The following is a 12,300-nucleotide window of genomic DNA, read 5'->3' as shown; positions in this document are numbered from 1 at the left end:
ATCAAGGGAAAATGTGAAAGAAAAATCAAGGGAATATGTGAAAGAAAAATCAAATGAAATGTGCTTGGTAAACTCGGACTGTATACACACCCTCAGTCTAATCCTGGCACTTGATCATGAGAGCATGAATAACAGGGGAGGCAAACTCAGCTGCACCCATAACAAGCCAAACAAAACACATACACACTTTGTGTCTCTCTGCAGCAAGGCAAAAACTCATACCTTGACTAAAATGTTGCTAATATTAAAGCGGCTTTCTTTGTTTCTCTCCAGTGGGATCAAGGGAACTGGGCAAAGGAAGCTCACTCTCTTTCCCTCCTTCCTCAGGAGATGAGAAGGAGGAGGAGACTCAGCCACTAGAAGGAAGAGAGGCTTGGCTCAGTAGCTCTGCAGTATGATTGATTGAGCCTGGCAAACTTAATCACACAGCAGAGCTTCAGAGCTGAGCTCCTCCATTGGCTGAGGCTTCTCCTCTCTCCTCCTCCCTTTGGGAAGAGAGAGAGGGAGGAAGGAAAGAGCAAGAAGCTGCTTTGCTTGGCTGCCTCATCATAGGAGAGAAAGAAAAAAATGGTGACCAAAAGCAGTCAAGGGAGAAGGAAGCTGCTGGTGGGCCTGATTGGAACCCTTTGGGAGCTGGATCAGGCTTGCAAGCCATATGTTTGACACCCCTGCGATGGGCTCTCAAGAGTCTCTTGCTCTGAGTGCACCAAAGAGATTTTTTTTTTAAAATCCCAGTATTTCCAAACAAAAGGATGGTGGTTGCATTTGGATGCTTCTATTGCCTCTATGAATGAAAGTTTCTGGATTATTATCTAAACAAGACAGCTGATAGTAGTTCCAATATGACATTCAGGTTTTCTTTCTCAAGGGAGTTGCTTTTGGACAGGAGAGAGTTATTTTTCATGGCTATTCAAGAAAATGTCTGCTGGGTTTAGGAGAAACCCTCTGATACATACTTCAGTTGATTTCTAGTAAAATAATGGAAAATATTTTAAAATGTACATGATTTGTAGCCCCAGTGTTTTGAAAGCCTTCTTCTAAATTAAAGCCCAGCGACTTTGAATGGCCCAACATAATTTTTAAGACATTATTTTGGGGGGCAAAGCATATTTTGAAATGTAGGAGGGACAACTTGCTCTAAACAACTAAAGGTTTTGAGAAACCTGTCTAAGGAAGAAGGCAAGAAATCTGAAGCCTACATGCTTGGAAGTAACTCATTGAAATAGCATGCTGTTAACTGGAAAACTATTCTGGGTCACTAGATTAAACATGTTGGCACTTAATTTTAAAATTTCAAGTGTGGGAAAGCTCTTCCATTTCATCTTGTGTTTATTCTGGATTTTTTCTTTCTAAACTCAGGAATAAGCTTAACTTTAATGAGTGTATTCAGTCTCTGAATGAGAATCGTTTCATTTTTAGAAGTGCTGATGCGTGCTTTCAGATTTGATGATGACCTGGCTGTGATTGCTGGCAATACTTTATTCAAAAACAACCCAATTGAGCTCCTACTTGGATAGCTCAGGCAAGCCCAATATCATCAGATCTCAGAAGCTAAGCAGGGCTGACCCTGGCAAGTATTTGGATGGGAGACCTCCAAGGAATACCAGGGCTGGGGTGCAGAGGCAGGCAATAAGCAAGCCACCTCTCTGAAATGTCCAAGGCCCACTAGAGGTTGTCAGAAGTCAGCCATGACTTGCAGGCACACGTGTGCATGCACATATACATACATACATACACTCAAAAATACTCAACAAAAAGTTTTTAAAAATTGAATGTATGAAGTAACCTCAGAATGAAAGACACAAATGTCTTAAAGATGAGATGGTGGTCTCAGAAGCCCATCTTTTAAAGAACCAACCAAAATCTTTTAGAATGATTGCCGAGAAATCAAGTTGACTATTTTTATAGCATATGGTGTTACTGTCATCTTTTTTTTTTTTACCTTGTATCTCAGTGGACTGAAATGACCACCATCACCACTTGCCTGCACTTAGATTTGTCACTGTATTAACTAGGATCATGATAGACTAAAATGTGCTAAAGTGTCCATGGACTTTAAGTACTGGTTGTAAACTTCACAGCTCTTAAGAACCTGAAACCTATATACCTTCTGGGCTCCCTCTTCTTGTAGGAACTATCAAGAACACCACATTTGTATAAATGGGTCTGTTTCCTGCCTCAACAGAAAAAGAAGTTAGGATGGTTTCAGTTCATAAATGGGCTTTTCCAATGGTAGTCTCAGCCCTTGAAATGGAGACTCCAATGGAGTCTCAGCCCTCAGCTCACAGACACACAAGAAGTGTAATCGCTGACCATCTTTCTGAAGATGTTTAAGGCTGAATTACCAAAAATAATTTGATATGCTATTGAAACGGTTGTTGTTGGTTTTAATTTTTATGGAATTATATGTATATCTGGAAGCCTCTTTGAATGTGCTGCAGAGAAGAGGTATATCAACATTTCAGTTCATTGAAAATTTCCATTGTTCCTTTTAATATATATAATTTCATCACTCACTGTGTGGGCCTGTCATCAATAACAAGCATTTCTTGTCCTATCATATTAACATCTCAGCCCCTGGAATTGCTGAATTCACAACTGTTCAGTATCGTACTGCTGTGAGCTGCATAGTGCACTTATCCATAACTGGATACTAGCAGCACTACAGGGATGCTAGGCAAACAGGTCCACAAGCATGAATGGTTAGGATTAGATCCTGTTTTTCATCTACTTCTGGAATTTTGTCTAATTATTTCTCAATTGAGTGACCTACAAACCAAACTGAAGGCAAGTCTGCAAGTTGCAGCCCTTCCAGGACTTGCTAAATGTCTGAGAATTAATATCTGTCCAGGTATGGCTAACTTAAGTTGAATCAGAGCAATATAAAATAATTGAAATAGATCAGGGGTGGCCACTGTCAGTTACAATGCCATAGACTCCACTCTCCAAACCAGCTGTTTCCTCCTGGGGCTGATGGGAGTTGTAGGCAAAAACATCTGGAGAGCTACCGTTGGCCACCCCTAAAATAGATAAAGTAGTATGTAAAGTCTATTAATTACTTTGCAAATCTTTAAAAGGTTTCTTTGATCACTTGCTGTCGGAGCATTAATAACCAAACATTTTGTTTGAGATGCAGCGGTAGCTGATGAATGGCCCAATCCTCAATAAATTTAATGAAACTTAATTCCAAGGATCAGACCAATTTTTCACCTGCTTGAAATTACACCCTGTGTTTTTCCTTTCAGAAGCTGAGCCAAGACTCTGCTAAACTTCCACCTGCCACTGGCTTTTCAAGCATGCTTATGAAACATGTGACTTTCACAGAAATGTCCTTTATGCCCCTATTGCTTCTCACTAGATTTTTTTTTACATCTCAACTTAAATTTATTAAGGTCAGGTTTCTGCCTCTCCTGTTTACTGTCTTTGGAACAGAAGAACAGAAAACTCTGGTTTGAAACAGATTCATTTGGAACACCAACACACTTTCCTTCACAGCTGTTTGCTAGGGTGAGGAAAATTTACAATGCAGCGGCTGCATCACATCTTTTGTATAAATGGATATTACTAGAAGTGAGAGAATACACTGATGTTTTTCTACCAGCCATTCATCTCCTGTAACATCTAGTTTCATCTCAGCTCCCTTTGAAATTCTGACAAAGGCTTTGCCTGACTTGTCACATTTTATCTGTATGATGCATGCTCTCACATATAGGTTTCTAGTTACAATAATGCATCTCATACCTATCTAGTTTAGTTGTGTTGGGATGGGAGCTTTATTGGTTTTTTTATTGCTGGAACAGTTTGTACAGATACTAATTGAAATACAAGAGGTAAATGTTCCAAAATGTGCATGGAAAGTTGTGCTTCCTTTGTCTCAAGTAAACAAGCGGGGGGGGGGGGGGGGACACAGCACTCTCCCTGCAGGGACAGGTCCATAGTTTGGGGTTCTTCTTGGACCCAGGCCTACTCCTGGATAAGCATGTGGCAGATGTGGCTAGGAATGCCTTTTACCAGCTTTGAGTGGTTAGCCAGCTGCAGGTCTTCCTGGCAGAAAAGATGTGGCCACTCTAGCATGCCTTGGTTCCATCTAGGTTAGATTACTGCAATGTGTGCTATGTGAGACAGCCCTTGATGTTCTAAACGTCAACTGTTGCAAAGTGCTGCAGCCAGGATGCTGACTAGAGTGGGTTATAGGGACCATCTCTCCAGTCCTGGCCATCTACACTGGCTCCCAATTTGTTTCTGGGCATAATTCAAGGTTCTAGTGATGACCTTTAAAGCCTTACCTGGTTTGGGACCAGCGTGACTGAAGGACTGCCTACTCCCTTATGAACCTACGCAACAACCACAATCAGATCATCCAAGGCCCTGCTTTGGGTGCCCCTGCGTCAAAGGAAGCTGAAATGAAACTAGATATTACAGGAGATTAATGGCTGGTAGGGGGGGAAATCAATTCCTTCCCTCACCTCCAATACTGTCCATTAATGTAAAAGAGTGATGCAGCCACCACACTGTGAGTTTCCCATACCAACTGTGTACTATATATTGTGAGGGGAGAGAAGCACCGATGTCAAGAGGCTGTTGGTTTTGAGAGCAACAATACATTCCTGTACAATCTGTTTCTACGCTGCAAGATGCTAAGACTGGCAGCAATTTTTTTGGGGGGGGGGGGAGGATGTTGCACATCTAGAAGTTGTGACTAAATAAATGCAAAATTTCATTCATTCAAACGTTTGTAAGAATATCAACATAGCACAAAATGTGGAAAAGAATTTTCAATGAGACTGCAAAATCCCATGCCGAGTTGCATGTTCCTAAATCAAATCAACTGGCTTAGAATGATGCAACACTTCTTAGGTTTACACTGTAAATTTATTTGCAGTGTGTAGGGTTGCCAACTCTGAGTTGGCAAATTCCTGGAGATTTGAAAGTGATGCTTGGAAAGGGCAGAATGTGAGGAGGAGGACCTCAGCAGGGTATAATGCCACAAAGAGTCCACCCTCCAAAGCAGCCATTTTCTTCAAGGGAACTGATCTCTGTAGCTTGGATATCAGTTATAATTCTGGGAGATCTACATGCCCCACTCGGAGACTGGCAATCCTAGCAGTGTGCGTTGTATTTGGATATCTCCAGATGTCTTTACTAGGCTTTGTTTTGCCTCCTTCCTATCTTGTTTTTAACAGATCAAAAATGGATAAACACTGTCTGTAGCAGGGGAAAAGAGCAAGGGACTACTGGACTCTTGCTCTTTTCTACCGCTTTCAATAGTTGTTGTTATGTATGTGTACTGTATGTGTATTGTAATTTGGTTTTAATGTTTAAATGATGTGTTTTTGTTTGGCTTTAATGGTTTTTAAGATGTGTTTTATTTATGTATGTTTTAAATCTGTTCTGTATGTTTTAAATCTGTTCTGTATGTTTTTAGTCTGTTAGCTGCCTTTGTGGTCCTGATGAGAGCAGAAAGGTGGGGTAACCAACACCATCCCTGCTGGATACTTTTAGAAGATGAATTACATGTTGTGTACTTTGGCTCGCTATTGACAGGGTTAAACTCAGTAAGACCACATGGGGGTGGGGGGGAGAGAAGGTTTCCAGAGATACCACATAGATCAACCCTGTTGCTGTTTTGGCAGTTTTGCTTAACTCCCAAAAGGGAACATTTGAGTACATTTAAACTAAAGGGCTGTTGCTTAGGAACCAAACAAAGCTGGCATCATGATAAAAGAGATTATGCAAAAGCTGGTTAGAAGATCTTTTGTTGAGGTGGGTAGTAATGTCCTCTTTTCTTTAAATGGGATTGCCTAGTTAACTATTATAACACTTTATGTATAAAATCCCTTTTATTTTCTAACCCAACATTTATTTTATACAAGTCTTTCTTCACACATGTTCTCAGGATGTAGTAGCTACGTGTAGGGTTCCCAGGTCTCATAGGATACAAAAAGGTGAAACTGGTTAATAAAATAGAACTTGTTTGGATAAGCACTTCCATACATAGACCTTGGTTCATGCTAGATGTTCTCCATATATGTTATATCTTATCAGCTTTAAAAGGGGATTAGATTCAAGGAGGATGAGTCTGTCAGAGGCTACTAGCCTTAAGAACATAAGAACATAAGAGAAGCCATGTTGGATCAGGCCAACGGCCCATCAAGTCCAACACTCTGTGTCACACAGTGGCAAAAAATTTTATATACACACATACACTGTGGCTAATAGCCACTGATGGACCTGTGCTCCATATTTTTATCTAAACGCTTCTTGAAGGTGGCTATACTTGTGGCCGCCACCACCTCCTGTGGCAGTGAATTCCACATGTTAATCACCCTTCGGGTGAAGAAGTACTTCCTTTTATCCGTTTTAACCTGTCTGCTCAGCAATTTCATCGAATGCCCACGAGTTCTTGTATTGTGAGAAAGGGAGAAAAGTACTTCTTTCTCTACTTTCTCCATCCCATGCATAATCTTGTAAACCTCTATCATGTCACCCCGCAGTCGACGTTTCTCCAAGCTAAAGAGTCCCAAGCGTTTCAACCTTTCTTCATAGGGAAAGTGCTCATTACGGTAATCATTCTAGTTGCCCTTCTCTGGACTTTCTCCAATGCTATAATAGCCTTGGTGACTGAGGGGAACCTCCATGTTCAGCAACACTAAACGTTTGAATCCCAAAACTGGGAGGCAACATCAGAGAAAGGTCTTGGCCTCTAGGCCCTGTTGCAGGACCTTCAAAGGAACTGGTTGGCCACTGTGTGAGACAGGATGCTGGACTAGATGGATCACTGGTCTGATCCAGCAGAGCTTTTTTATTTTCTTATATAGAAGCAGGGAGAGTATATGAATATAAGGTTCATCCATAAACTCCTCTGCAGATACATTATGCACATACATTGGAATTTTCACTTCTATCAAAATTCAGAAGCTGTTATAGACTATGTGGCTATTTAGCATTATTGAAGGGTGTGTTATTTCTTGTTGTGATTTGCTGTTGTTAATGTCATATACACTTGGCACAAATAGCCAAAGAAATCTTCCTAAGACAAGGAATATAACTGGCTCTCCTTTCAGAGTGGTAAAATAAAATAATTAATAATGGGCAGTTTCTTTCCTGTAATGTTGCCTCAGCCAGCAGCAGCCATCTTGCCCCACCAAATAGTAGTGCTGACCCCGGTATGCAATACTTTGCAACTCAAGTAGATAAAGAAAAAAGTGTTGAAACAATCCGAGACCCAGAAACCAAATTCTAGGATGGGCATCAATAGCATATAGAGATCTCAAAGATAATTTTCCTACAAAGATGCGCAGGTGAAAGAATGAATATCATGTGTATTTGCAAACTTGTACGTTGCCTCTCAGCTCCAGCATGTACATAGGGTTGCCAAGTCCAATTTAAGAAATATCTGGGGACTTTGGGGGTGGAGCCAGGAGACTTTGGGGGTGGAGCCAGGAGACATTAGGGGTGGAGCCAAGATCAAGGCTGTGACAAACATAATTGAACTCTAAAGGGAGTTTTGGCCCTCGCATTTAAAGGGACGGCACACTTTTTCAATTCCTCCCTTCCATAGGAAATAATGAAGGATAGGGGCACCTTCTTTTGGAGCTCATAGAATTGGACCCCCTGGTCCAATCTTTTTGAAACTTGGGGGTTATTTTGGGGAGAGGCACTAGATGCTATACTGAAAACTTGGTGCCTCTACCTCAAAAAACACCCCCCCCTGGAGCCCCAGATACCCGTGGATCAATTCTCTATGATTTTTTATGGGAATAAATCTCCCTAGGGAATAACAGAGTTCCCAGCAGACATTTCCCTCCCCTCCCCCTCCCTTTCTGAGGACCCTGAAGGGGGGGCTCCAAACCGGGATATCCCCCGCCCCCACCTGGGGACTGGCAACCCTAGGGAGGGAAGGGAGCGGGCGAAGGGGAGTGGGGGCCAATCACTTGCCTGGCTGGGCTTGGATTGGCAACATTCAAGGGTGGGCCGTCGGAGACCTTCGGGATGGAGTCTTGGGGAGGGGGCATCAGGATCCAGCCAGCCAGCCGTGCTGCGAGCAAGGAAGAGGCTCTGCCTGGCGGTAGGGTCTCCTTGGGAGGAGAGAGGGGGGGCTGCTGCGCTTCTCTCGAGCTCTGGCGCCTTCGCCTTCCCCCCACCCCCGACGGCTCTTTCCCTCCCGTCCCCTGCACTCTTTGCCATTTGGGCTCGTCCCAATCGAGAGGCGAGCTACTACTACACCAAACTGGCAGGGACTCCTCGGGAGGAGAGAGAGGGACTGCCTCTTTGGCGGCGTGCTGGGCAGGGGCGCTCCTGCTGGACCGTGTGTGTTTGTGTGCTGCCCTTCTCCGGTCCGGAGCTCCTGCACGTTGGCCTCCCCTGCCCCCACCACGAAGGCTCCCTCCCGTCCCCTTCCCTCCTTGCCTTTTGGGGCCTTCTTGATCGAGAGGCCAGCGGGCTCCTGAGCGCCCCTCCAGCTGGCCTGGGGGGAAGGAAAGGGGGGTTGCCCTTTGTGGCCCGCGGGGCCTTGGAGTGCAGCAGGGGGCGGAGGGGGGGAGGAGCCAGCCAGCAGGTGCCCGGGCCGTGCTGCGCTCAAGGCACAGCCTGTGCCTGGCGGTAGGGTCTCCTCGGGAGGAGCGAGAGGGGCTCCCTCCCGCACCGTTTCCTGAGGAATGGCTTGGGGTAGGGTTGCCATTTCCCCCTTCTCCCCCCGCTTGGGGGGAGCGGGAGAAGAGGGTGGAAATCCTGGGGTCCCCCGCCAGGGCGGGAGGGTTGGGACCCCTACATGTACATGAGAAAAATATCAATGTAAAAACTAACATTAAAATGAATCTTAAATTTTGTAGAGCCAAGGAGGAAACAATGGAAACAGTAGACAACAGTAGTCATGGGAATAGAACAATCTAAGGCAGTTTTTGAAGCTATATATTTCTAGCAAAATTTCCCATATTCATCTGAGGTGATCTTTCATGTTGCCATATGTCTTTCAGCAAATGTGGTGAATTGTGTTCTTTAGAATTCTTTCTTCCACAGATCATGCTGGATTGATAGATATATGTCCTGTCAGTTATAGCAAAGTAAACTGTGACAAACTCAAGATCAGTGAGGTTGAAATAAAAACAGATCTCTCTAGCATCACTGAAAACTGCTAGGAACAAACGGAAGCAACATTCTGGGGAACACTGTGTTTATGTACAGCACATAAACCTTTCTCAGAGGTTCGATTTTGACGCACCAACTGCTTGTAATGGCAGACCATGCTCAATGAGCACAATCACCATCTTCTGTAACTAACGCTATGTGCATATTTATTCATCTCAGTACAGGCAATTGAAATACTTGATTTTTGAGAGCATCCCTTTATATGCGTTGGCCCACATCAGGAAGATGCTGGGTAGTGCGCACTCAGTATTCCCAAAATAAAGTCTGAAAAGAACTATAGAGTGTGCTGCTATATCTGTCCAGTTGTACCACATTACTAAAAGTGTGTGCTAAAACAGTCTAAAATCTAAAGTTGCAGCTCCATTTTTTATAGGCTATCAGAATAAAACAAAGTATTCCATTCTCCCTTTCTGATAAAAACGTAGCATCTGTTTGGTTCTGTCCTCTTAGTTTTATTACCACAGAACTATGACCCAATCTTCTTTATGCCCAGATTTTAGAGGCCAACATTTGCTCAGAAGTGTTTGTGAAGATATACTTTCCAAGTTTAGCCATCATCCTGCAAATTAGACTGTGGTTGATAACATTTACAAGAAGACAAAAAAAAGGTATTCTTTTGTGTTTTCAATAGGTGTTATGTGATCCTATCCTTGCATATACCTCTTCATCTCAACTTTCTTGCTCCACAAATCAATTTATTCAAGAGAGATCTCATGATTTCCTCTCATTATCTTTCATCCATGCATCTATAACCACAGAGGTTTTCTCTCTATTTTTGGCTCTGGCGGACTAGGCTCAGCTTAATATTGAACAGCAGCCAAAGGAAGCTTAACAAGCCAAACAGCAGCAAGTGTACTGTGCCATGTTAGAAGGGTTGATGTGCTAGGAATTTTAAAAGTTTGCTACAGCTCTTGTAAGGGCACTCGTTGAAAGAGTTCCTGAATAGTAAACAAATTCCCAAGGACTTCGTCTGTTCTTCAAATTATATACAACTTTTGGTTTGTTGTACCTGCATGCATCTTATAGTCACATTTATTTTTCGAGACATGGCTTTGCAACCCCATCAACTGTTTGTGAAAAATTAAGTCCGTGTTGGTGGTTTTCCAGCTGTGGATCAGAATTCAAAAAGGGGTCATTACTCTTGCTGGTGAGCTGAAATTGACATGATGTGTAACCGGTTGCTTAATAATGCTATATTTTATAAGAATAAAACTGGGTGGGGGGAAACAAGGTATCAACTTGTTTAGTGCTAGCAGATACAGGATTCCTGTGCATTTTGTTGGGGAAGTGTCCTGACATTACTTGGCAAGCGGCTCCTGAAAAAATATGGTGATTTTACATACATCATATTTCTAAGAACTTTGACAATCTCATCTCTGTGTGATGACAAGGAGTGAAGTTTATGAGGTGGGGAAGCTCATTGGGGAATGCCAGTCCCCATGACAAATAAAATCTAGGTCTGAAATTTCATTTGGCAAATGCAGAGTCCTAAATCTAGTGAAAAAGTGCAGCATTCTGGAACTTAACTATAAGGCACAGGGAAGGGTGGGAAGAGGGAGGGGTGGGGCTTCAATCAAAAAGAAGGTTAAAGTTTAACCACTTGAATGACTTGTTCTCTATAATCTATTTTCTCAAGGAACTGGTGAAGACTGACACTCTGAAAAGCTTCAAGTTTGAGGCATTTGGGATTTTTTAGTTATGACTTACTACTTAAATGTCTCTAAATTTCTTCAGTGTTTGCTCATGACTCTAGGCAATCTTTCATTCACTTCTCGTAATCACTTCTTGGGTAGATACCACTGACTACGCAGGTGCAAAAAGCAGTCAAAATCAATCCAATTTCATTTTCCTAAAAGAGGGGATACTTTCAAATGATACTATGATTTACCATTCATGCTGTCAAGTTAGGTTGTTACCCAACCAAGACCCTGGGAGGCACTAACTCTTATGGTAGAACTTTATTCAGTTCTTTGACTGGGCAAAAACAATTACTGTACATATTGGTGTGACATGACCCTGCTGTAGCCCAAGCAGTTACTGTGCAGTCACAAAGCTGGAGTCAAGTAGCACCTTTAAGACCAACAAAGTTTTATTCAGAATGTAACCTTTCATATACATGCATACTTCTTTAGATGAAGGAATGGGGTACAGTGAGCTGAAATACATATAGCCCATCCCCTCATCTGAAGAAGTATACTTGCATATGAAAGCTTACATTCTGAATAAAACTTTGTTGGTCTTAAAAGTGCCACTTGACTCTTACTTTGTTCTACTGCTTCAGACCAACATGGCTGCCCACCTGAACCAGTCACAAAGCTGTTCATCATAGTAGTGTGCCCAAACCAGATGTCACAAAGAAACATCAAAGTCATCAAGTGAGGAGGTTGCCATGTATAATCAATGGAGATTAATATAGGTAAATTCACCTAGTGGTTGTGTTCAGCCTATCTAAACAAGACAGAAGTGATCTGACACCTAAAAGATAGTAAAAATGACAAGTAAAATATGTAGGCACAGGAAAATCTGAATGGAGAAGGAATTCCAAAATTGGGGCATCATTCTAGTGTCCTAATTTCAGAAGACAGATGTAGATGAGTCTCCACCAACTGTCCTAATTCATTGGCAGTGGAAATAAGCTGCTTACCCTCTGTGAATTCTGGCTAGTACTGTGCATCTCTTATCTCTAGCAAGGGTATACTGTGGGCAGAGCAAGACTGCTGACTTCTTTGATGAGACCAGATTACATGTCCTTCTCATTTGAAGGCTCATCTTGGGGACAGGGTATTGTAGGGAATGTGTAGGTGAGAGGAGGCAGTCCTCTAGGTCTTAAGCTTTGCCTTATCTTCCTAGGAATCCTCAAACCATGTTTTCTGATGCTCAATTATGAGAGCTTTAAAATATCAGATGAAGTGTGATTCATGGTGCACACAACTTAATCTCCCTTTCTCATATCCCTTTTGTCTCTTTTCAGTGTTCTGCCCATTTCTCTCCCATGTACTTCTGACCTGTGGAAAAACATTACCAATTCTACAAATATTGGTTGGAAAACGAATTATTTGCACTAAGTTAATGTATGCTAATTTAGTTGCCAGAACACATTTTTCAGTTTCCTTGTTACAGTACTTGATTTCGGAGGCTGTGGGGGTGGGGAAG

Source organism: Heteronotia binoei, chromosome 2 (assembly GCF_032191835.1).
Source record: "Heteronotia binoei isolate CCM8104 ecotype False Entrance Well chromosome 2, APGP_CSIRO_Hbin_v1, whole genome shotgun sequence".
Classification (NCBI taxonomy): Eukaryota; Metazoa; Chordata; class Lepidosauria; order Squamata; family Gekkonidae; genus Heteronotia; species Heteronotia binoei.
Note: the sequence above shows the minus strand (reverse complement) of the source record.